General features: G+C 40.6%; 1 protein-coding gene across 1 annotated transcript in view; it reads right to left on the minus strand.

Annotated features, from left to right (window-relative positions):
• The window catches only part of camkvl (CaM kinase-like vesicle-associated, like), a 42,174-nt gene extending 37,851 nt beyond the window's left edge, over nucleotides 1-4,323 (minus strand). The window contains 1 exon segment of the mRNA XM_063015694.1: nucleotides 4,252-4,323. The gene's annotated coding sequence lies outside the window, so the exon portion shown is untranslated.
• Nucleotides 4,324-27,848: the final 23,525 nt, after the last annotated feature.

Here is a 27,848-nt window from a genome sequence, read left to right on the forward strand (position 1 = left end):
AAATTGTCAAGCTATATTGTCTTACAAAAGTACTAATCCCACATCTGACTTTTTGTTTTATACCCACTTGTCTCACATGCTAAACTGGCTTGTCGTGCTTTAGCAGCGACGCTGTTCACAGCTTTTATTCCATCAGTTTGCATCTGGTTTTGTAGATCCTGCACATCTTAATAAAACAGTTCTGGGAAATTCCTGCTGCTATGTGTTAAGACTGAAGTGTTAAGATCGCAGCTCACCTGCGAGTGCATTTTTCACTCTCTGAAACACCTCTCAAGCTGACAAGAGTGTGAAGACATGCATTTCCCTTTTAAAGTAGTCTACAACATTCAGCAGCATGTGTTTTTCAAAAAGGTGCTGTAGATAAGTCTAGAAGGTTTCCAAAAGTGCTCATGAAACAGCACAAATTAAAAAAGCAACCATAGTATAGCAAACAGTAATACCTAATCATTGTGATAACTGCATTATGAACAGTATTTGGAAAACTATTTTAAATATGTGGTTAGCTTAATTACAAGTTACCATACAAATGTATAAAATGTATTTCAGCTGCAGTTAAATTGTCCTTTAAAGAAATGTATTATTTTGTATAACAATGACAACAGCAACAATAATAATAATAGTAATAGTAATAATAATGTGCTTGTATTTACTGATATCTTTAAACCAAATGTGTTGGACATGAACTAATTAAAAACTAGTCACTACATACATGTATTTTAATGTATTTTTTAAATGAATTTATACAGTTGTTTTAAGCTGCCAATATATACATATACAGTTAGGCCCAGAAATATTTGGACAGTGACACAGGTTTTGGTATTTTAGCTGTTTACCAAAAAATATCCAAGATACAGTTATATAATCAATATGGGCTTAAAGTGCAGACTCTCAGCTTTAATTTGAGGTATTCACATCCTAATTGGAGGTAGGATTTAGGAAGTACAGCTCTTTAATATGTAGCTGCCTCTTTTTCAAGGGACCAAAAGTAATTGGACAATTATCTCAAAAGCTATTTCATGGGCTGCATGGGCTATTCCCTTATTAATCCATCATCATTTAAGCAGGTAAAAGGTCTGGAGTTGATTCCAGGTGTGGCATTTGCATTTGGAAGCTGTTGCTGTGAACCCACAACATGCGGTCAAAGGAGCTCTCAATGGAAGTGAAACAGACCATCATTAGGCTAAAAAAAAAGAAGAAATCCAGCACAGAGATAGCGGAAATGTTAGGAGTGGCAAAATCAACAGTTTGGTACATTCTGGGGGAAAAAAGAGCGCACTGGTGAGCTCGGGGACTCAAAAAGGCCTGGAAGTCCAGGAAAGACAACAGTGGTGGATGATCGCAGAATCCTTTCCATGGTGAAGAAAAACCCCTTCACAACATCCACCCAAGTGAAGAACACTCTACAGGAGGTAGGTTTATCAGTATGTAAGTCTACCATAAAGAGAAGACTTCATGAGAGCAAATACAGAGGGTTCACCACAAGGTGCAAACCATTAATCAGACTCAAAAATAGAAAGGCCACATTTGACTTTGCCAAAAAACATCTAAAGAAGCCAGCCCAGTTCTGGAACAGCATTCTTTGGACACATGAAACTAAGATTAACCTGTACCAGAATGATGGGAAGAATAAAGTATGGAGAAGGCTTGGAACGGCTCATGATCCAAAGCACACCACATCCTCTGTAAAACATGGTGGAGGCAGTGTGATGGCATGGGCATGCATGGCTTCCAATGGCACTGGGTCACTAGTGTTTATTGATGATGTGACAGAAGACAGAAGCAGCCGGATGAATTCTGAAGTGTACAGGGGTATACTTTCTGCTCAGATTCAACCAAATGCAGCAAGGTTGATTGGACTGCGCTTCACAGTACAGATGGACAATGACCCAAAACATACTGCGAAAGCAACCCAGGAGTTTTTTAAGGCAAAGAAGTGGAATATTCTGCAATGGCTGAGTCAATCACCAGATCTTAACCCGATCAAGCATGCATTTCACTTGCTTAAGACAAAACTTAAGGCAGAAAGACCCACAAACAAGCAACAACTGAAGACAGCTGCAGTAAAGGCCTGGCAAAGCACCACAAAGGAGGAAACCCAGCTTTTGGTGATGTCCATGGGTTCCAGACTTCAGGCAGTCATTGCCTGCAAAAGATTCTCAACAAAGTATTAAAAATGAACATTTTATTTATGGTAAAGTTAATTTGTCCAATTACTTTTGAGCCCCTGAAATGAGGAGGCTTTGTAGAAGAATGGTTGCAATTCCTAAACGTTTCATAGGATATTTTTGTTCAACCCCTTGAATTAAACATGAAAGTCTACACTTCAATTGCATCTCAGTTGTTTCATTTCAAATCCAATGTGGTGGCATGCAGAGCCCAAATCATGCAGACTGTGTCACTGTCCAAATATTTCTGGGCCTAACTGTACATAAATATACTGTATATATATATATATATATATATATATATATATATATATAGATATATAGATAGATAGATAGATAGATAGATAGATAGATAGATAGATAGATAGATAGATAGATAGATAGATAGATAGATAAAACTTAGCTTACTTAATGAACCTAGCTGTATGCTATTGTTCCTCATGCTAAATTAATTACTGGGGGATAATCTGTTAGGTGTACAAATTGTACAAAAAATGGTCATACCAATTGTGGGTGGCATGGTACCAATTGTGTGCTCATGTGCCATGGTAACTTAGGTATATTCCTTATCACTTGTCACAGGAGTAAGAAGTGAGAAGGATGTATACACATGGATTTCCTCCAAAGACTCCGGTTTTCTCCACCTTACAAAAGAATGTTGAAGGTGAAACTGATATAAACTGCCTCATAGATGTGAATGAGAGAGTGTTGCCCCGTGTTAGACCGGCATTCTGTCCAGGATAAAGAAATTAGTAGAAACAAATGAAATAATTAAATAATAAAACTTAAATTATTGTTAACTACCTGCATATTTTTAAGACTCAAAAACACAAAAAGAAAGTATCAAACATAGGTTATTCGACTGTGTAGCACCCACATCAGCTGCAGTACAAAATTATGGCAGTATTTTTTATTTTTTGTGATTGTTTTTTACACTGCTGGTTGTTGGTTAGTTTTCCATACATCTGCATTAAGCCCAGCATGTGAACAGTACAGTGGAGACCCTTGGATAAATAAATAAACAAGTAAATAAATAAGATGCTTTCGTGGTCATTTTGCTTGCATGGTTTGGGCCCATGTGTCCTCTTAAAGAGAAGAGTCACCACAATAAACACAAAACCTCTCTGCCTATTCACCTGATGCAATGGAATGGTTAAATCCCAGAGTCTTTAAATTATTTATTTATTCGGGCAGACACATACACACACACACCCATTCACCTGTAGGGCAATTCAGTGTCTCCAATTAACCTGACTGCATGTTTTTGGACTGTGGGAGGAAACCGGAGCTCCCGGAGGAAACCCACGCAGACACGGGGAGAACATGCAAACTCCACACAGAAAGGGAATCGAACCCAGGACCTTCTTACTGTGAGGCGACGGTGCTACGCACTGAGCCACCGTGCCACCCTGCTCAGTTCCATAGACTTATAATTACAATTTAAGTCATAATATAATCATGCCACAATAAAGCAGCTTGTGGTGGTCTGATACCCTACTTTATCTTGGTTGTCTCTTTAATTCTGACATGTCTGTATCTGTCAGCTTTCGTTGCAATATGAAGTAATGATTAAAACAATGTCAAACTGTAAAACATTACTTGCTATTTTAGTGAAAGCTGACTACAATACAGAACTAACTGAGAATTTCTTATATTATGTGGGTTTAGAAAGAAGAATGTACACTGAAACAGTAAAGCATTTCTAGGTCATTTTTGTAAATAATTGACAATGATGGAAGGCGTCCATATGAACTGGCGTCTGAAACAGTAATTAATTTAGAAATAATAAACACAGTAAATTGTGCTTGAACAGCTCTCAATATTTCCATACAGAAGAAATTTACTTATGTTAATTACTAAATAAACAATAAAAGAGTCCCTACTGTTATAGTTAATTTAACCTCAAGATATTAATTTAACCCGAAGTATAGAGTAGAAGATATATAGTATAGTAGCCTGTTACATAGTCAACAATTGTTGTGTTGTTAGCTAAAGAGTTTTGCTAATAACGCTGTTACAAAACTGTTAGCTCGCCTGAAACCTTTAGAAATACACTCGAAAAAAAAAATAATAAAACTTAATTTACCTGGTCGCTCGTGAATACGGGCGAAACGCAGAGCTCCCAATAACCAAAAGCAAACTTTGAGAGTAGAGTTGGAAATCCGTTTTATTCTTAATTTCCTCAGTTTTTGTGCTGAGGTAAAAACTGAAGCTGAGGAGTGAAGATGCTCTGACACGCCTGTTCAGCGCGCGAAGCCCTTTACTGCCTCGTGCACGTCTCGCGCAGCCAGAAATAAATAATCATCTCTGGTTAATCTCGAGCCAATCTCTCTCTCTCTCTCTCTCTCTCTCTCTCTCACCCACACCCCACACTCCCAGTGTACAACCAGTTTATCACCACACTCACTGACTGACCTCCAGCCAAGTATAAACTGGTAAAGCTGACTGACCAGTACTAAGTTAACTGGCCTGGCAGACCTCACATTGTTAATCAGCCTATATGTTATGTTTTGATTTGATGTGTCAACTGGTCTACCAGTTTGTGGTCAATTTAGCTGGTTGATGTTGATGATTTAGGTTAGGTGGCCAACCAGTTTGATTAATCTGGTAACGCTGGCCAGTATATTTATTGTTACCAAGCTAGTGAACCTACACCGACCAGGCATAACATTATGGCCACTGACAGGTGAAGTAAATAACACTGATCTCTTCATCACAGCACCTGTTATAGTGGGTGGGATACATTAAGCAGCAAGTGAACATTTTATCCCCAAAGTTGATGTGTTAGAAGCAGGAAAAATGGGCGAGCGTGAGGATTTGAGCCAGTTTGACGAGGGCCAGATTGCGACGGCTAGACGACTGGGTCAGAGCATCTCCAAAACTGCGGCTCTTGTGGGGTGTTCCCGGTCTGCAGTGGTCAGTATCTATCAAAAGTGGTCCAAGGAAGGAACAGTGGTAAACCAGCGACAGGGTCATGGGCGGCCAAGTCTCACTGATGCACGTGGGGAGCAAAGGCTGGCCCGTGTGGTCCGATTCAAGAGACGAGCTACTGTAGCTCAAATCGTAGAAGAAGTTAATGCTGGTTCTGATAGAAAGGTGTCAGAATACACAGTGCATCACAGTTTGTTGCGTATGGGGCTGCATAGTCACAGACCAGTCAGTTAGGAAGGTGGTCATGTGTATACATATACATATACAGTGTGTGTGTGTGTGTGTGTAGCCCAAAGCTGTACCCACTAGGCTACCACTGTCCCAACTTGCATAACTAGCAAAAGCAATGGTGATTTGGTGGAGAATGAATCAGTGACCTTCTGAACAATAATTCAGTACCTAAAACACTAGGTTTTTTATGCTTTTTAAATAGATTATGTATGATTGTATTTAATTTCATTAATTTTAGTTAAATGGTGGTTTTAAATTACTTAAAAAAAAAGATCTATGGTCACAGGGCTGAAAAAGCAGCCTTTTATGCCATCAGACATTTAGAATGCTCCAGTTTCTAAGCAAATCACCATGGCCAGCAGATGGGAAGGAGCAGGATTAGCGTGCTGTATTTAAAGACAACAACTATTATTTAATGCTGTTTTACTTACAAACATGATTGATAACTGTCTCTTTTCGGACAAAAGTATTGAGACACACCTTATAATCACTGAATTTAGCCATGCTAACATTTGTGAAAGAATGGGTTATTCTAAAGAACTGAATTCAAGCATAGTACTGTAACAGTATGTCACTGTTGCAGCAAGTCATTTCATAAATTCCTCTCTCTTTACTAGTTATTTCACATTCCACAATCCACTGAGAGTGGTAATATTGAAAACTGGAAGCATTTAGAAACCACAGCAACTCAGGCATGAAGTGAAAAACCACATAAAGTTAAACAGCGTGGTCGCAAAGTGCTAAGGACTCATAGTGCATAAAAGTTGCCATTGCTCTTGACACGAACATCAGCACATAAACTGTTTGCCTGTTGCTTCATCCGGTCTCCATGGCCAAGCATCGACATACAAGCCATGTAACACTAAGCACAATGCCAAGTGTCGAATTGAGTGGTGTAAACCACACCGCCACTGGACTCTGGAGCAGTGGAAATATGCTTTGAAGGGAGATCTTAATGCTTCAGCATATAAGGACTTGGTGGGAACAGTTTGGGGAAAACCCAGCCTGATTGTGCCCCAGTGCATATGCAAGGCCCATATTTTGTTGCTAGGTTGCGCTCAGTGATTTCAGGGAAACCAGACCAGCCTTGAACCTGACCAGACTAAACACAGATCAGCCACAATATTAAAAAAACAAGGTGAAGTAAATACTTTCAGCTATCCTGTTACACTGACCCCTTCCAAGCAGTAAAATGCATTAGGTAGCAAGCGAACAGTCAGTTCTTTAAGAAGATGAGTTGGCCAAATTTAGGTATTTAGACTACTGGGTCAAAGCATCCCCAAAACAGCAGGTCTTGTAGGGTCTTTACATGCATTAGTTAGTACCTTCCAAAAGTGGTCCAAAGTAGGACAACCAGTAAACCAGCAACAGGGTCATGGGTGCACATGGCCCACTGATGCAATTGGGGAGCAAAGGTTAGCCCATCTGGTCTGACCCCAAAGGAGAGGTACTGATTAGAGCACAAATTGCTGAAAAAGCTCATGCTGACTATAGCAGCTGTGTGGTTAATGCTGTATATGGGACTGCATAGAGCTAATGCCCCCAAAACACAATCACTGTCTCAACTAGAGCCCTTAATACTATTTCAAGAGAAGAACTGGCGGACAAAAACAATCAACATATAAGCCACATTATTGGTTTTCACTTTCATATATAGAGACTTGGAGAGTTTTCATCTAAGCTTAAATACGGTTGACATCTGTTATAATTTAAATAGATTTAACCAGACATAAAAGTAATTAAAAATGCTAATACCAACTTAAACTAGTCTGCATCTGTTCCACTGTAATGTGATGTTGAATACCAATGTCATTAAAGATAACCCTGTAAATGCATTAAATTTTTTCTGAGTATATTGTTACACTACCACAATTGGTTACTTTCTAAGACACAGAGCAGGAATGTTTTTCCATTTAGAGTACTGGGTCAACTAGCAGTAAGTCTGTGGATAAGTGGATGGCAAAGAAGAAATCTTATTCTACTCTGTGCCAGTGATCTGCAAACAGATGGCTATGTAATTATGCAGAAACTAACCCACATGACTGTGGGTTTTAAATGTCAGTTTCTAATTGTTCAGTTTGTAAATTGTATAATGTATAATGTTTCTATCATGTGAATCTTTGTAGTGTGTACTATTTTTATTTATTTTTATACAGATACTTGTTTGTATAATGAGAATTTTTGTGGTGTGTACTATTTCGAATTATGTAACTTGCGACTAAGGCCTTAATCTTCCTTCGGGATATCCATCTATTTATCTAGTTTTTAAAACTATATATTGCAGCATAGTTAACTGATATTGGGTGTGTTCGAAAACCTAGGGAGCTGCCTTGCTGTCTTACTGTCTACATAGGCAGCTGACTTAGTAGAGAGGATTCTAATAAGTCAGTGACTTAAAAGGCAGGTTATTCGAACGCACTACTTAGACAGCGATTCCATCGGGTTTAGCATTTCGCGTTTAGCAGTTAGCATCTCTCCATTAAAACCAATAAACTGAGGTAGCATAGCACGCTAACGTCAATAACATCTCCCTTCAACGATTAAATTTCCTGACAAGCCCGAACTTGCAAATAAAAACACTCGGTACAAGTTTATACAAGTTAAAAATCAGTAATATTTTGTTTGAATAGTTTGAAAATAACTCCATTCGTTTCTCCGCCCCGTCAGCCATGAATGCTGGGATTGTCTTGATCACTAAGGCAGCGGCCGATGCTCACTCGTTCTTGAGCCAAAATAACACTGAAATAATAAGATGCCTCAGAAGTGTGGATTTTAAGGCATCAAGGATTTCGAACAGCCTCCTTCTCGGGAGCGCGCACAGGATGACGTAAAATGCTGCCTATGTAGACAGCACACTAGCTTTTCGAACACACCCATTGAGTCTATTGTAAGGCAGGATTGATTTAGTTGCCTTCTTCGTTTCATTAAAATCTATACTTGAGTCAGATTGATTGAAGTTAATTTGACTGCTGGGTACTTCATTCATTTGTTACCAACCAAATAGGGTCTTAAATGCAAAAAAATATGTGAACATACCAGTCTCTGCTCTTCTGGGAAGGCTATTTTTAGTTACCTAACCTACGTTGAATAATACCGGTTTCTAATGTTAAAGAAAGAAAAAAAACTGGACTAACCTAACATAACAAACCAGCAGCCAATAACTTCTGCCTTCACACTAGAGTCCATAGCAACCAAAAGTGGTAGACAAATCATGTTTAACAGGTGACCTTGAAAAGCTGACCTTGAAAAAAACAACGTAACACAAATAGCTTGTAAGTGAAAGTATCTGACAATCTTTTCAATATGAAATGTTTATAAATGTTGTTAGGTTAATTTGGTCATTGTTTCACAGTGCACATTTAAAGTGCACGATTTCTGATTCCCATGCTGCATTAAAGCTTCTAGGGCATGCTCCACAGTTCTATTACATTGCTATGTGGTGCAGAAACTGTCTTCAGTTTATGCCCACACACATTCAAACAGTGGCCTTGAGTCTGTAAGTTCTAGTAAAAAAACATCACTTTTAAAGAAGCTACAGAAATCTAACAGAATATCTGTTGGAGCACAGAAGATATTTATAATGATTTAACAAGTACTGTCCAAGAAAACCCAGTCTTATGCAATACTCTGCTTTTTGCTGTAGTAACACTAACATTCACATGTAACCCTCACTGTCCATTTTATCAGCTCCACTTACCATATAGAAGCACTTTGTAGTTGTACAATTACTGACTGTAGTCCATCTGTTTCTCTGCATGCTTTGTTAGACCCCTTTCACCCTGTTCTTTAATGGTTAGGACCGCCACAGGACCACCACCGAGCAGGTATTATTGGTGGATGATTCTCAGCACTGCAGTGACACTGACGTGGTGGTGGTGTGTTAGTGTGTGTTGTGCTGGTATGAGTGGATCAGACACAGCAGCGCTGGTGGAGTTTTACAAAGTGGGAAAAAGAGAAAAATTCTAAAATCTTGAAATCTTGAAACAATTCAGTGGTAAACAGTTGTAGTGTGCTTGTTTGGTGCAGCTTGCCTTGCCTGTGGTCACTGTTTGTTTTGTATTCCATCTTTTCTCACATTCAAATTGCAGATTGTATTCTTAATTACTTGTTAGATGGTTTTCTCTGCATTATATGGTTAAAAACAGCTTTGAGAATAAGTAAAACTATATTATTAAAGCGTGCCAGTCAGTAAATTGGCTACTACACATTTTATTAATACTATAAAATCTCAGTTTGTGTGAGGTGACTAAATGTATGTGTGGGGGTGTGTAATACCTCAAAATAATTGGCGCCCTGTGCAGGATGTATAGCTGCCTTGCAGGCAGTATTTTCAGACTAACGATGACTAAATGCCTCCCAGAATCGTATTGATTTCTTGTGATAATTTGGTTTTATTTTAAAGGGTGGCTTCGATGACAAATTTGACCCTAAAACATCCTACAGTCATTATGATTTTGAATCCACCTGTACTTTAGCATCACCCAAAATGTGTTTTATTACTGTACTGTAGTTTTTTGTTGATGAGTATGTTTGAAATGAATCATTCCCTGTAGTGATGACACAGCGACCATTACCCCTTTTCCACCGATGCGGATCCAGCTCCATTCCGGTTCGCGAACTTGATTTTAAACCGGTTCCGCGTGTTTCCACCGGAAAAAAGAGGTTCCAGACAGCAAACTAGCATTCTATGAGAAGTATTCCACAGAATACTTGGTTTTCCAGCGCGAACCGTGACGTCATCTATGGGCGTGTCACAGTATAGAGGTTTGGAGCGGATGCTTTCACATGAGACATTATAACATTATATAGAATTTAAACCACTTTCATTTTTTAAAGTTCACCTGATTACATTTTGATCCAGTTTGCTGCTGAACTGGGATGAACTGTGTGATATGACGTGGTAAAAGTGACCCGGACAGTATAACCGTTTAATGTGAAAAATAAAGCTTAACGTGGCTTGTTGTACTAAAACAATGAAAGATGAATTTGGGCAGTACAGAGCATTTATAACCAGTACAGAGACACTTATAACCAGTACAGAGCACTTATAACCAGTAATAACGGAGAGAAATTGAGTGTTTGTGTCGTACTTTTAGTACATTAAGCCACGTTATGCTTTATTTAGGTGAAGCTTTTTGCGGATTCAGAACGCCGAGCTGCATAAACACCACACGTGAAGTAAATCCAGCTAAACACAGATACATGTGGAGCTTTTAGACTGGATTGGATGGTTATTTCACACAGATGTTTGTTTGTGTTGTGGAACTTTACTAATGTTTTATCACTCAAGCCGAGCAAATCGGCTATCTGCGCAGAGGGTCGCGGTGAGAGCGACGCGCCAAACACTTCTCACGTCAGTGAACTAAAGGAAACAACAACTACGACAAACACGTCTACGTCTTATCAGCAATAGTTGAGCAATGCTTTAAAACGAACATCTGTAACAACAGCACAAATGCTCGCACATAATATACACGCTCCGCCATTTACTTTCATTGTGTAATGCCCACCGTTGATGACGCAGGCTTGGATCCCAAAAACTGGTGGAAACGCGGGTCGGTTCTCTACAAAACACCAAGGTTAGAAGAAACCTGAACAGAACCGGTTCAAGAACCATGGTTCTTTTGGTAGAAAAGCACTAAAGGTGAGCTGTGTGACCTTAATTGTAAAGCTATATTTGAATAGGGATGTAGGGCAGGGATTACTGCAATATAAACCAAGCTTAGAGGCAATGCTGTACGTTTTTGGGAAGGGTTTGGGACAATTATGGTAACCTCGTATTTTCCAGGCTTTTATAATAAGATATTAAATGGTAATATTGGGTGTCTGGATAAGACATGTTGAATGCAGCGGTCCACAGTGACCAAAGTCTGTAAGAGCACCATTAGTCAAACTGACTGTGAAAGGTAGCTATTAAAAAGTAGGACAGGATGGTATTTTGGAAAGGGTGAGCATTTTTATTTTAAGATCTTTAGATTCATGTCATACTGGTTTTGTTAGTCTTTAGACTATGTGTGCTATTTTCATCCTTTCATCCAATGTGCTGTGTTCCCTTCAGACAAAGGGCTCCAATTAGCATGCTCCATTGTCTTTTGGTTTTCTGAAAACTACAGATGTGCACGTTCAGGTCTGTGAGCCCCAACATAGGTCACTTAGCTGTCACTTGTGCGCCAAAAATAGCCAGGGGGAAAGCAAGCTCACTTTCCAAAATAGGTTTGTAGCTGGCAGGTATGAAAGTATTTTATACTGTAGCTTCACTACTTATCCACAAACACTCAGTTAAGCAGCAGGTAGTGCTGTTACAGCACGGCTCCAACAGGACAGGTTTGATCTCAGAGTGTGGTTAGCATTTGCATCTGTTTCAGCCTGTTTTGCACAAATCTGCAAAGGTTTCACATCTGCAAAGCTGCTCAACAGTCTAGAGTCTTTGTTGTTTTATACTGGGCTTCATAATGCACCTCACGTTTTCAATGGGAGACAGAACTGGACTGCAGGCACCTGCTCATGTCCCTCAGATAACATCAACTAGATAGCAGCATATGTTGCTCTAAAATGCCTATGTATAATCAGCATTAATGGTGCATTTGCAGATGTTAACCATGCAATTAGCACCAACTCACCCCAATACTAACATTCACAGACTTTTGAATGTTGTGCTGGTAAGAGTTCTTTTCAGCTTTGGCCTAAAAAACTATCAGGGATACAATACAAAGAGGGCCGCTCAGGTGGCGCAATGGTAAAGACACACGCTAGCACACCAGAGCTGGGATCTCGAATATATCGTATCGAGTCTCAGCTCTGCCTGCCGTCTGGGCTGAGCAAACCACATGAACAACGATTGGCCTGTTGTTCATATGGGGGTGGGGCATTAAGCCGGATAGGGACTATCTCATAACTGATGCAACTACGACCTCTGCTGGCCAGTTGATGGTGTCTGCACAGGGGCGGGTTAAGGAGTGCGTTGATCAGGGTGTGTCTCTCCATACACAGAGCTGATCCGCAGCTGATCTCGTCTAGTGTAGGTGACAAAATGCATACAGCTGCTGCCCATGTGTCGGAGCAATTGGACATTGTAATCCCCTGATGGACTGGAGTCCTATCCAGGGTGTATTTTGTGCCTTGCCTTCTAAGGGTTTACAAGATTTTAGACCTAGTGCGACGCTAACTAAGATAAAGAATTGAATAATGAATAAATGAATTACATAAACATAACCAATGTATGATTCCATGGTGAATTTATTTAGAAATCTGTAGGTTATATTGACAATGTGGGTGGGTGAGTAAAGGCTTAATGGTTAAAGTTCAGGACTAGTAATCAGACCTTTGTAACCTAGTAACCTTTGCAAAGTTGCCACTGCTGGGTCCCTAAGCCAGAGCCTTAACCCCCAATTACTTGGATTGTATTCAGTCGTAACTGTAAGTAATTTTTAAAAATGCATTTTACCCCCTTTTCTTCCAATTTAGCATAGCCAATCCACTGCTGGGGACCCCAACGATGTCCAAAGAGGGTGTATATTCCCCTGACACTCCCCCTCCGATGTGCGCAGTCCATCAATCCCTTCTTATTCACCCATACTTCGGTGGATTTGCGCGTGAGGTCGGCTTCGCGTATGGATCTCAATCTCTGCGCCCCTCCACTTTCTGTACAGGTGCACTGGGCAACCAAGGTCCTTACACAGCGTTGATAACCCCACTGGTCTTTCCCACACAGCAGACTGGGTTTTTGTCCGCTGCAGGCATTAGCCAATTGTGTCGGCTAGAGGGTTCGAAATCTCGGCGCTGGTGTGCTGGCGGATTATCCCGCTGTGCCACCTGGGCACCACAACTGTAAGTAGTTTCGGATAAATGGCACAATTGTAAGTCCCTTGTTAATATAGCCATTACCATATGGTATACTACATTGTTTATGAAAGTTTAATAAATAGTATATATCAGGCACGGTTGTTACTGCACCGTGTTAAGATATATAAGGTTAAGGTATATAAATCTCATGTTTGTGTGGATTTATTAAGTACTGAAGTTCTTCATCTCCCAGAAACATACTAGGTATATTGGCTTCTCAAGCTGTGAGTGTGAATGAATGAGTAAACATGTGGTTCCTATCCACTGTCGCAGACCCACCATGTACTCAGGATAAATAATGATCAAATCAACTTTACACATGTATTAGCATGTAACCAATTCACCAATTCAAGTAATTTAGGAGAGTGTTTTATTCAGTACACAAGAGTGTAAACTAGACAAACCGAGGGGAAAAGGTTCCACGATGAGTTTTATTGCGTTAATGATGGTATTGGATCTTGCTGCACTAAGCACAGTCACCCAGAAGTATTACAGCTTTAGATCGAATTAAAGTAAAAGGTTACACTGTTATTGTTCCAATAATAAAGTCTGTCTTTAATGCTTGTGGGGAAAAAAATTTGGGAATAGGTATGAAAAACAGTAACCCAAAGCCCTCCCTTCCCCAGATTTTAGGTTATTAATAAAGTACAATGAGGGAAACTATGAACTGGGTCACAAATGACATCCTTCTTTCCAGCAGGTCCTGCTAAAAAGGGTACACTGCTTTTATTTTTACATCATCCACCCAGCTAGTAGAGAACATACAGTATCAGAACATGGTACACATCAGAACATAGTTTTTATCCCTGTTCTGACCAGTAAAACAAACTATTCAGGATCAGGATTTCAAACGTCCAGTTAGTTTTGTCAGGATTGACTGAAAGGTCTGATAACTATTCAGACAGTAACAGTACATTAACTATTTTTGACAGAATTGGAACAATGACTAATGACTTCCAAAGGTTCTGTTTTCAAAGAACATCCAGATATCTTTAAGACAGGTTTATCTGGAAGTTTAGCAGAATGTGAGTAACTATTTTGAGAAGCTTAATTGAAACATTAACATGAACTACACCAGTCAGGCATAACATTATGGCCACCTTCTTGTTTCTACACTCACTGTCCACTACAGAGCAGGTATTATTTGGGTGGTGGATCATTCTCTGCACTGCATTGACACTGACATGGTGGTGGTGTGTTAGTGTGAGTCTCTGGTATGAGTGGATGAGTCACAACAATGCTGATGGAGTTTTTAAACACCTCACTGTCACAGCTGGACTGAAAATAGTCCACCTACCAAAGATATCCAGCCAACAGCTCCCCGTGGGCAGCGTCCTGTGATCACTGATGAAGGTCTAGAAGATTACCAACTCAAACAGCAGCAATAGATGAACGATCGTCTCTGACTTTACGTCTACAAGGTGGACCAACTAGGTAGGAGTAGGTAGAAGTGTCTAATAGAGTGGACAGTGAGTGGACACGGTATTTAAAAACTCCAGCAGTGCTGCTGTGTCTGATCCACTCATACCAGCACAACACACACTAACACACCAGCACCATGTCAGTTTCACTGCAGTGCTGAGAATGATCCACCACCCAAATAATACCTACTCTGTAGTGGTCCTGTGGGGGTCCTGACCATTGAAGAACAGGGTGAAAGCAGGCTAAAAAAGTATGTAGAGAAACAAAGTGCTTCTATATGGTAAGTGGAGCTGATGAAATGGACAGTGAGTGTAGAAACCAGGTGGTGGTTTTAATGTTATGGCTGATCCGTGTATAACAGTATTATTATTTTATTATTATTTATTTAGGAGAGGCTGTTAACCAGGGGAATATGGTTAGATGGATTTGCATCCTGTCCAGGTTGTGATACTGCATTGTGCCTAGTGATTCTGGGTAAACTGGACCCACAACAACCAGACCTGGGTCAGGATTCATGAGAAAACACTGGGCACAAGGCAGGAATAGCCTGGACAGGGCATCGATAAGTCGCAGGGCTTTGTGTAGACTCCCAGCTGGCCAATAGCACTGCTAAGATTTAAACCCAGACCTTTGCGGTGGTGAGGTAGCGTAATAGACGGCTGCGCCACCTGAGTGTCATTACTAAAGATAAGATGGTCTGAAACATGAACACGAATCCAAGCTTATAAATGCATGTCAAAGATTTGACATTTAATTACATAATGCATGATTATCTTCCAAATCACAAACCCCAGTATTAGAAATGATAAGATGATTAAATTCTACAAACCTTGACTTGCATTCATTTCTGTCTAGTTTTAGACTAATGCATGGATGAATGCATTGATTTTTGTTGACCATTATGGCTCACGCTTACCGTTACTGTCTCACTCACAATAGCAGAGGCAGCAGCGGCAGCAGCACCTTCCTCAGTGTGGATTCTAGAAGATGCTTTTGTATGGCAGCTTTTGCCAGCCGATCCTCCAACCTTGAGCTCTTTTTATGTGAGGAATAAAGAGTCGGCATGGATGGGAGTCGTGTTGAGGGTCTGAGTGAAGCTGTTAAAAAGAAAAAAGTAAGGAAGAGAGTCAGTAAAAGAGTGAGATGGAGGAGGAGAAGCCACATTCTGTAAAAATAATAAAAGATCATTCATCTTTAGTCTTAAATTAGCTCACAAATAATGTGTATACCGTGCATCTTTACTGAAACTGGCTTTGCCTGATGACTAGCTTTGTGGATTTGAATATTTTATTAAATATAATATTAATATAATAATAATATTAAATACATTATTTATTTTATTAGGATTTTAATGTCATGTTGAACACACTTTGGTTACATTCATGCTAAAACAGGTAGTTACTGGTTACACAAGAGTCATCAGTTGAAGTTCAAACACAGTCATGGACAATTTTGGATCTCCAATTCACCTCACTTGCATGTCTTTGGACTGTGGGAGGAAACCCATGCAGACACTGGGAGAACATGCAAACCCACACAGAAAGGACCTAAACCACTTTACCTGGGAAGCTAACCCAGGATCTTCTTGCTGTGAGGCGGTGCTGCCCACCGAGCCGTCCAATGAGTTTAATAAGTTAAACATATTGACTAACAATAACTAACTCCATTTAACCCCTAGTATTGTGGAGACATCATACTGACTGTCATCTACCTGTTTCCTTCCCTTAATTCCTTATTATTATTTTGATTTATGTTATTTAAATTTTTTTTAATGCATTTTCTCCCCTTTTTCTCCCTCTTCAGCGCATCCAATTCCCCCATTGCATCATGCTTCCTCTCCACCTATGCCAATCCCTGCTCTGACCGAGGAGATCGAAGCTAACCCACGCCCCCTCCGACACGTGGGCAGCAAGCCGTATGCATCTTATCACCCACACATTGACGAGTGTTGTGCCACCTAGCGTTGTGTACGGAGAGACACACCCTAAGAGTACTCTTTCCTCATCTCTGTGTAGATGCCTCTAATCAGCCAGCAGAGGTCGTAATTGCACCAATCTGACAGAGAGAGACCCATATCCATGTCCCGCCCACCTGAACAACCGGCCAATCGTTGTTCATGTAGCCACTCAGCCTCAGCCGGCAAGGTTCCCAGCTCTGGTTGTAGCGTGTGTTTTTACTGCTGCGCCACCTGAGTGGCTTTTTTAAATATTTTAAAAATATTATAACGCTATATTATTCCCATTAATAAGTTTAATAAGTTAAATGTATTGACTACCAATAAATAACTCCATATAACCCCATGTATTACGTGGAGACCTTATAATGACTTTGTCATCTACCTGTTTCCTTCCCTTACTCACTCACTCACTTTCTTAACTGCTTATCCAATTAGGGTTGTGGGTGGGTGTGTGTGTGTGTGTGTGTGGGGGGGGGGTGCTGGAGCCTATCCCAGGTTGTCAATGGGAACACCCTGGATGGGGCGCCAGTCCATCGCAGGCCAGACACACACACCCATTCACCTATAGGGCAAATCAGTGTCTCCAATTAACCTGACTGCATGTTCTTGGACTGTGGGAGGAAACCGGAGCTCCCAGACGAAACCCATGCAGACACGGGGAGAACATACAAACTCTGCACAGAAAGGACTCAGACCTTCCTTCTGTGATGTGACAGTGCTACCCACCGAGCCACCGTGCCACCCTTCCTTCCCTTAATTCCTTATTATTATTGTTATTTAGATGTTATTTTGGTATTAGATGGCAGTAGAGTTTAACTAGTAATGTGAGAGGATGCCTGACGAGTGGAGACGAAACGTAATAGTTCGGATTTTTAAGAAATAGGATGATGTGCCAGGCAGCAGCAACACAGAGGCATAAAGTTGATCACCCACAGTATGAAGACCTGGGAAAGAGTGGAAGCCAGGCTGAGAAAAACGGATCTGTGTGCAGCAATGTGGTTTCATGCCAGCAAATTGCACCACAGATATGATGTTTGCTTCTAAAATGTAGATGGCGTAATATAGGAAAGGCTGAAAGGAGTTGAATTTTGTGTTTTTTAATCTAGGAGCTGTGGTACTGTATGAGGAAATTGGAAGTGGCAGAGATGTATGTAAGGGTGGGGCAAGATGTGTATGAATACAGTGTTACAGCGGCGAGACGTGCAGTAGGAATGGCGGACGAATGCGTCAAGGGTCAGCACTCAGAATCAGGCTGACAGACGAGGTTAGGTAGGAATCTTCATGGAATGTAATGTTCGCGGATGACATTGTGATTTGTAGCGAAAGTAGGGAGCAGGTTGAAGAGAGGACCTTGCTTTCTGCATAGCTGGCACAATTGATATGCTTCCAAACAGTGGGTGTGGCCTAAACACCTGACCTCAATAATTACGAAGTACAAGGGGTGTCTACATACTTTTGGCCATATGCTCTAAACACACAGGGAAGGGATGTGTTTAATTCTGATACATGATCCCACACTGATAATCAGTGTACTGGCAGAAGATACAGTGATCCAAGAGATAGAGGACACAGATTGGACTTATGGCCAGAGACCAGATCAGGAAGTGAGTGGACAGAGTTCAAACTGTGCAGAGGAGCACCCCATTGATAGACCTATTACATAATAGTGGTTCTCTTTGTGTGCTGCCAAAACTATGGAATATACACTGATCAGCATTAAACATGCTAACATTAAAACCACCTCCTTGTTTCTACACTCACTGTCTATTTTATCAGCTCCACTTACCATATAGAAGCACTTTGCAGTTCTACAATTACTGACTGTAGTCCATCTGTTTCTCTGCATGCTTTGTTAGCCTCCTTTCATGCTGTTCTTCAATGGTCAGGACCCCCACAGGACCACCACAGAGCAGGTATGATTTAGGTGGTGGATCATTCTCAGAACTGCAGTGACACTGACATGGTGGTGGTGTGTTAGTGTGTGTTGTGCTGGTATGAGTGGATCAGACACAGCAGCGCTGCTGGAGTTTTTCAACACCGTGTCCACTCACTGTCCACTCTATTAGACACTCCTACCTAGTTGGTCCATCTTGTAGATGTAAAGTCAGAGACGATAGCTCATCTATTGCTGCTGTTTGAGTTGGTCATCTTCTAGACCTTCATCAGTGGTCACAGGACGATGCCAACAGGGCGCTGTTGGCTGGATATTTGTGGTTGGTGGACTATTCCAAGTCCAACAGTGACAGTGAGGTGTTTAAAAACTCCAGGAGCGCTGCTGTGTCTTATCCACTCATAAAAACCCTCATAAATTGTGGGCCCTTACAGACCCAGGTGTGTACCTTTCCAAATTATGTCCAATCAATTTAAATTGCAAAAATGTGAACTGCAGTGGAGTTCTAGAAACATCTCAAGGATAATTAAAGCAAGTAGGATGCACCTGTACAGTGTCTGAATAATTATGTGAATAAGAGATTAAAGGTTTTGATTTGTAACTCTTAAAATCATGCTAATTGTAGGTTGATGGGTAAAACTGGCATGCCTAATACACTGTACATAGCAAACTGGTGCCCCTGACCCCCATATGTTACACTAAGCACCTTTTTAAGCAGTTATTGACTACTTACAAGCCTACCATACTACTGTAGTCCATCTGTTCTGTACACGGGTTTGTACCCCCTTGTTGCCATTTAGCAATCAAGAAGCACCACTGACTACATGATGTTCTGCTGGTGGACAGTTTAGCACTGGATTAATACTTATATGTTAATGGTGCCTTTGTTGTTCTTGTGTAAGTGTACCAGGAGCAGCATTGTTGTTGAGGTTTTTAAAGGGAGAATAGTGCTTCAACCAAAAATATAAAGCCAAGCTTCATGTGATCAGAAAGTGTCCACTGATAAAATGAACTAATTAATGTATTATGATTTTAACATCATGGTCACACTACACGACTTTCCAAGTAGTCGAGTCACTGTACAGTTCACACTACACAACTGGATCTCTTGTAATCGGGAGTCTTTCAAGTGGGTGTGACTTTCACACTACGCGACTGATCGGCGATAAGGGGTTTCACACTACACGATCTGTTACCAACTGGAATCGCAGACGAGCTTCTCTGATCTCCCAAACTACGTTTTGTAACGAAAATGAACGCAAGAAGTGACGAAAGGTTTAATGATACCACGTCCAAAAATGCACGTCAACAAGTAGTGAGCGATCAAAGTTGTGCTGATGTGCAGTGTAAAATCAAGAAGAAAAAATAATTGAATCTGAGTGGATTTGGCTTGGATTGTTCTATAGTGAGTTGGAGGTTAATAAATATTTTTTGCAATGCAGCGTGGGTGTTTTGTAGAGAACGATAAGGTCAGAAAGACCAGTCGGCGAGCGAAAATCAGGGCAAAAATCGTGTAGTGTGAACTAGGCATTACACACTGCACATTCATGACAAGATAGGTAATCACGGATTGCGCAAGATTCATCAGTTCTACTTCAATGTCAAACACAGTCACTGATTTTGTATCTCCAACAACCCTCACTAGCATGTCTTTGGACTGTGGGAGGAAACCCACACAGACACGGTGAGAACATGCAAACTCCACACAGAAAGGACCCGGACCGCTTCACCTGGGAATTGAACTCAGGACCTTCTTGCTGTGAGGTGACAGTGCTACCCACCAAGCCATCATGCCTCCCTGATAAAATGAATAAAGAATGATCACCACATCAGCCATAACATTAAAACCACCTCCTTGTTTTTACACTTTGTCCATGTTATCAGCTCCACTTACAATATAGAAGCACTTTGTAGTTCTACGTACAATTACTGACTGTAGTCCATCTGTTTCTGTGCTTGCTTTGTTAACCCATTTTCATGCTGTTCTTCAATGATCAGGACCCCCACAGAGCAGGTATTATTAGGTGGTGGATCATTCTCAGCACTGCAGTAACACTGACATGGTGGTGGTGTGTTAGTGTGTGTTGTGCTGGTATGAGTGGATCAGACACAGCAATGCTGCTGGAGTTTTTAAATACCGTGTCCACTCACTGTCCACTCTATTAGACACTCCTACCTAGTTGGGTTACCTTGTAGATGTAAAGTCAGACGATCGCTCATCTATTGCTGCTGTTTGAGTTGGTCATCTTCTAGACCTTCAGCAGTGGTCACAGGACGCCGCTCACGGCTAGATATTTTTGGTTGGTGGACTATTCTCAGTCCAGCAGTGACAGTGTTTAAAAACGTTATCAGCGCTGCTGTGTCTGATCCATTCATACCAGCACAACACACACTAACACACCACCACCATGTCAGTGTCACTGCAGTGCTGAGAATGACCCACCACCCAAATAATACCTGCTCTGTAGTGGTCCTGTGGGGGTCCTGACCATTGAAGAACAGCATGAAAGGAGGCTAACAAAGCATGCAGAGAAACAGATTGACTACAGTCAGTAATTGTAGAACTACAAAGTGCTTCTATATGGTAAGTGGAGCTGATAAAATAGACAGTGAGTGTAGAAACAAGGACGTGGTTTTAATGTTATTGCTGATCGGTGTATTTTGCTTGAAAAAAGAATATAGCCGTAGTCTGTCACTGTACACCTACAACAAGTACTAACAGCGTGTCTGTTCAACAACGGAAACGCACGATCAAGGCCAGAACAAATGTGAAAAGCCTGTGAAAAACGTACATTTCCTCCTTAGCCGGCTGAAACACTATCAGCAGTGACTGCAATTGTATAAGTAATGCAAGGATTGTGCTAAATTGCAAAGCCAATTAATTAAGCTGAGCCACTTAAGTCCAGTATGGATTACCGGGCTCAGACAAGAAATAACCGGTTTGTAACCAGTAACCGAAACACAACAAGTCTGCTCAGTGGGAAATTAATTAGCAGAGGAAATCAAACTGTTACTGTGTATCATCTGAGCACCAGATTACTACACCATGTTTTGCCTCCTGACCTTGCATTTTGTAAGGCTAACTATCACAACACACTTCCACACCCACACACTCAAACAAGCCGAGCATGTCAGTATCATTAAACAAGTACTGAAAAAAAAGATTGGATTGGGACCATGGTGTAACACTGCCATCTATTGGTTGAAAACAACACTGCTTCAAGGGAAAGATGAATCTGTGTCCAGATGAACTGATTCAACTTTGTGGATTTGTGTACCTGGATTATTGAGCATGCATCAACAGAAAGATGAAAGGATAAAAAAAATGGTCACCAGCAGTCCCCGAACTGGCAAAAGGTTAATTTAAGATTATTTAGGATTATTTAACATTTTGCAATGCTTTGTGGACTTAAATTTACCACATCTAGCTTACATTTACATTTTCAGCATTTAGCAGACGCTTTTATCCAAAGCGACTTACACAATGGGCGGAACACAATGAGCAATTGAGGGTTAAGGGCCTTGCTCAGGGACCCAACAGTGGCAACTTGGTGGTGGTGGCGGGGCTTGAACCGGCAACCTTCTGCTTACTAGTCCAGTATCTTAACCACTGAGCTATCACTGCCCCCCTAGCTTAATAGTGATAATGGGTGTGTTCGAAAACCTAGTGAGCTGCCTTGCTGTCTTACTGCCTACATAGGCAGCTGCCTCAGTAGAGAGGATTCTAATAAGTCAATGACTTATAAGTCAGGTTATTCAGACATCCCAAGTTGCAAAAACTCATTTCAGGGATGTACCCCCGGACCCGGACCTCAACCCCCCAAGCCCCCCCCAAAAAAAAAAAAAAAAAAAAAAAAAGCTAAAAAACCTCTTGCACACACCAAAGGATATGGGTGATAACAGAACTGTTAGGAGCTGCTAACTGTTTGCGTTACAAACACATAAATGTGTACTACATAGTGCACTAGATAGTGTGAAACATAATAGATTTATGTTCCCTACATAGTGCACTATATTGTATATTAGAAAAGAATTTATGTTCCTTACTTAGTGCGCTAGATAGTGTACTAGATAATAGACTTATGTTTCTTACATAATGCTTTAGGTAGCGTATTAGTTAACGGATTTATATCAGCTGACGTATATGTGAGAAAATCTGTGGTACGGGATACTTTACTGCTTTGAGAACTGAGTGATTTACCATAATTACATATCAGTGAATTCTACTTCCTACCAGAATTTCCAGATATTCCAGAAAACATATCTGTTCATCAGTATGTGATATACATTAAAGCTCAGTGAAAATATATTATTTAAAATGTGGCCTAGTCAGTGTCTGGAAACGGTTTGGATCAGCTCTCTGGGTGGAAAACCATTAAAAAGGTATTTCTGTCTTTCTTATTCATCATGCCATGTATAGATTTTGACAGGTAGCACCGCCTTAAAGTGTGCTCGTTTGCCCACTTAAGAAGGGGTGACCTTTAGTGTCCCAGAGAAAGGGAGTTGTAGCTGATTGTAGCTACCTTATAATAATAAATTGCCGATCTCTTCATGAGATCTATCAGTATGGTAATGACTGTCCAGAGAAAAAAATAAAAAATAAAAAAAAAGAATCTAAGATAATCTAATGATGAATCTAAAAGATAAGCACAGATTTCAAAAAGAATACAAGAGCTCGGGCACTGAACTTACCTCAATAGTGAGTTCAGTTCATCATAAATAAGGCCACACTCCTTAGGTCAAGCCACACTACAATTTTTCAACCTACTCTAAAAACTCAAGTTTTTAGATTTTATGTAGCTTAAGGTTAAGAAGATATGTAATCATTTTAAAGGAATCGATTATTTACACAGCAGTAAAGAAGATAACTACTCAATAGACTGAATGACTTTAGGTTGTCTGGCAATTTAATTGAACCACTGGAGCAATAACTTTGAGAAATGGCTTGGCACTGCTTCAGTTGAAATATCGTTCATATACAAAGGTCACTGCTGTTTTTATCACATTGGTATTGTTTTTCTCCCCCCCTTTAGCATGTCCAATTATCCAATTTGCATCGTGCTTCCTCTCGGTCTATGCCGAACCCAGCCCTGACCAAGGACATCGAAGCTAACCCACATCCCATCGGAAACATGAGCAGCAGCAGCCTGCATTTTTTCACCTACACATTGACGAGTGTTGCGCCACCTAGCGTTGCATGTGGAGAGACACACCCTAAGAGCACTCCCTCCTCATCTCTTGTGCAGGCGCCTCTAATCAGCCGGCAGAGGTCGTAACTGCACCATTCCGACAGAGAGAGACCCACATCCAGCCCCTTGTCCCACCCCCCAACTGAACAACCGGCCAATTGTTATTCATGTAGCCACTCAGCCTCGAGTCGGTAAGGCAGAGCTGGATTCGATACCATGTATCCGGAATCCAGCTCTGGTTGCAGCGCGTGTTTTTTACCGCTGTGCTACCTGAGCGGCTATCACATTGGTTTTTAAAAAGTGGGTGATTTTTTAAACCTTTATAAGGTTAGTGACTTTTTAGCTTTATAGCAGCTCAACTCAAATAGCAGCTTCTTTAGGTGTGCTAATTTACCCAGACATTGCATAAGCTGCGATTCATAAAGAAGAGGTGACCTATGGTGACCCAGAGAAATGGGATTGTAGCTGCATAATACTGTACGCCTGGAAAATATCACAAAGAATTAAAGAGTTAAACTGATTTAGAAAGCCAGATGTTTGAAGACAGCCAGATGCTTGGTACAAATAGAAAGGGAAAATGAATTCACTCCCTCAAACAGTCAAAAAAAACACTGGCAAAAAACACCACAAGCTAAGCAGTACAATATGGCTTGTTTAAATTCATAACATCCATGGGGCCATGTGATCAATTGTGATCCTAATCTAGCAGGTCATTAGACAAACATTCATTTCTTGGTGTCTATTATTTGTTTTTCTTTAAAATCTCAACAACCGGGGTTATTCTTTCTTTCATAACCTGTCACTGCTTCAGTATACTGTATCTGCATTTTTCCCAATTTTCCTCCCAATCTAGTCGTATTTAATTACTCGATTGCATTACGCTTTCTCTCTACTGATGCTGATCTCCACTTCTGATTGAGGAGAACGTGACGGACACATGCCCCCTCCGACACGTGTGCAGTAGCATTTACATTTACATTTTCAGCATTTAGCAGACGCTCTTATCCAGAGCGACTTACAGAAGTGCTTCCAAAGTGAACATTTCATTTCTCAAGTTTAGGTAAACAACAGTCGAAGAACACAAATCTGCTAAAACCTGTTAGAACCAAAGTGTTTTTTTTTTTTTTTTTTAAGCACTTAGTTAAGCACTTAGCTGCATCTTTTCACTTACACGAGGAGAGTTCATATGCGGATCAGCTTTGTGAACGGACAGCCACACCCCACTCGACTCTGTGCAGGCGCCTATCCGGCTCCCACCCTGTATAAACAACAAGCCAATCGTTGTCCATGTAGCCGCCCAGCCCAGTCGGATGGCAGAAATTCCAGCTCTGGTGTGCTAGCGTGTATTACCGCTGCACCACCTGAGCGATCGATTACTTTTTATTTGATAGAGCCAAGTCATTGTGTCCTAATACAGGTTTTAAAAATCACCCACTTGTAAAGTCTCAGAACTTGGTAGAACTTAACACATTACAATTTCAAGAACTGTCAGTAGGAATTATCAGCTGACAATTTCAGTGCATAATAAGTACAGTCGGCAGTGTAGCCTAGTGGTTAAGGTACTGGTCCAGTATTCAGAAGGTTGCCGGTTCAGGCCTCACCACTACCAGGTTGCCACTGTTGGGCCCTTGAGCAAGGCCCTTAACCCTCAATTGCTTAGACTGTATACTGTCACAACTGTAAGTCGCTTTGGATAAAAGCGTCTGCTAAATGCCGAAAATGTCGAAAATGTAAATGTACATGATTACTGATGTAGATCACTAATGTCTACACAGCAGAGAAGAGCTTTTAAAGTTTACACAGCTATTACGAGGGATCTTCAAAAAGTCTCCTCACTTGTATATTTTCATTGGAAATGGTGAAAGCGGGAGTAGTAGTAACTGGTCGTGTCTGAGGGACTGATAGAGAGCTCATAGTCTGGATTTGGCGCCATCTGATTTCCACCTTTTTGGACCGCTCAAAGAAGCTTTAAGGGGAGGAAGATTTTCATGTGATGATGATGTAAACCTCATAAAGTATATAAAATCATTTTCAGGACACAGTTTCACCGTTTGAAATGTCAACAAGAAAATACATTTAAGGAAAGCTGTAAAGTGTAACAGCAGGAACCTGAACGAAGGTTTAGTTGATACTGGTGTGGTGGTGACTGTTCTACTGTGCAACATTGCACAAAACACATCTAAGCCAGAAGTATTTCTAAAAGCCTGTTCTGTCGACTGTTCAAAATGGAAAACTCTTATGGATGTGTAACTCTGGATAACGTACATTAAACGCAATTGGTAACACACCTTAAAAGGTATTATAATGATGTGCATAGAATTAAATGAAACGTACAATAAGAAGTCTCAGTAAATAGAGAAAGTACTGTATATTTACTGATACAAGCATCCCTACATAACTGACCCACCTTCATGCATGACCATGGGGACAGAATTCCTCTGTTCATAATCCTTACCTTCCTTGCGCCAGACAAACTGCTGATCCAAATGGCCAAACAGTTCCCGTTATGATTCGTCACTCCATAGAACCGTGTCCCAGAACTCTACAGCCTCATTCAAATTCCTTCCAGCACATGCTATTCGACCTTTCTTGTGCTTCTTGTTCAACAGTGACGTGTGTTGTGGAGTCTGGCCGTGTAGTCCTCGGTTGTTAATGGATCTTCTTATGGTTGACACCGACACATTTGTCCCAACCTACATCAGGTCATACTGTAAATCTGTTGCAGTCACATTCAAGTTTAAACTTTGAGCTTTTCCCACAGCCAGGCAAGTTAAAAAAATTCCAGACAATACTCCCAATTGTGTCTCTAGGAACGTTCAAGGTCTTGGAAATCTTTTACACCCGTTGCCCTTTAGGTGCTATGAAACGTTCTCATTTATCAGTTTTTGGGACAGCTCCTTAACCTCCACCATGGTTACAACAAACCTGGAACACTTGGTGCTCTGGGTGGTGTTTGTGTAACACATTACAGCTGAAGCAAATTGAGTGTCGTTATTGAGTTCCCAATGGTGTAATCATGTTACCCAACTTGAGATCATACAGACTAGCAGTAGGTTCTAGGATCAGCAATATCATGTAGGGGTTGAATAATTATGACATGGCATCTACTCTGAAAATACTACATCATTAAAAGACTAGAAGAATCTTTTAAAGAGAAATATAACTCTACAGAAAAGTTATAAATCCTTATTTTTTAATGGGTCATTTATTAATAATTGCAAATGTATGTTGGAAAAAACACTTTGCCAAATGTTAAGCATTGTAGTGGATCCATCCTATTTGCTTATATACAGTAGATGAGGGATGGATTCCAATAAACATCAAGTTTTGCATTTACACACTGAACTTTGATACAAAAAGTTTACAAAATGCAGCACTGTTATGAGTCCCAGCTTTGTAAAGCTCACAGCTTGTGACCACTTTTGTTCTTTGCTCATATTTGTTCATGATTTATATCCACAATGACTTTAATTTATGGATCCACTATTTGAAAATCATAAGCTGTCCTTAAATTGCTTAATCACATCAAAGTGCATCGTCTAAGCTCTTACAGTTGATCCATGCTGTAAATTGGATATAAACTTAATAACTTACCTGTGCAGTTACTGACCACCTATTTAGATCAACTAGCTTGTAGTTAAACTACTTTATCAAGCTGGACCAGAGCTGTAATGATGAAATTGAATGAAAAATGTAGCATTTATCATACAGCATGGTACATTTTGTCTGTTTGGAGGATGAAAGGATTATTAAAACCATGAAGCAGTTTCATTTAAAGCTTTAAATATAAATATTAAATATTAAAAAGACTGCATGTTAATTCCTATATGCAGTGCAACGTAGGATGGAATGTTTATCAAGTACATTTATTATTAAGGTCGGTTTACACACTTTAGTTACATTCATAACAGAAACAGTAGTTATTTGTTACACAAGATTCATCAGTTTATTAGGTTTAATGTCAAACACAGTCATGGACAATTTTGTATCTCCAATTCACCTCACTTGTATGTCTTTGGACTGTGGGAGGAAACCGGAGCTCCCGTAGGAAGCCCACGCAGACATGGGGAGAACATGCAAACTCCACACAGAAAGGACACAGGACCTTCTTGCTGTGAGGCGACAGTGTTACCCACTGAGCCACCGTGCCACAGTACAAATGCACATACGCAGAACGTACTTGAACTTGGGATTGGAAATGTAAGTGGATACAGTTGTTC

Source organism: Trichomycterus rosablanca, chromosome 19 (assembly GCF_030014385.1).
Source record: "Trichomycterus rosablanca isolate fTriRos1 chromosome 19, fTriRos1.hap1, whole genome shotgun sequence".
Lineage (NCBI taxonomy): Eukaryota > Metazoa > Chordata > Actinopteri > Siluriformes > Trichomycteridae > Trichomycterus > Trichomycterus rosablanca.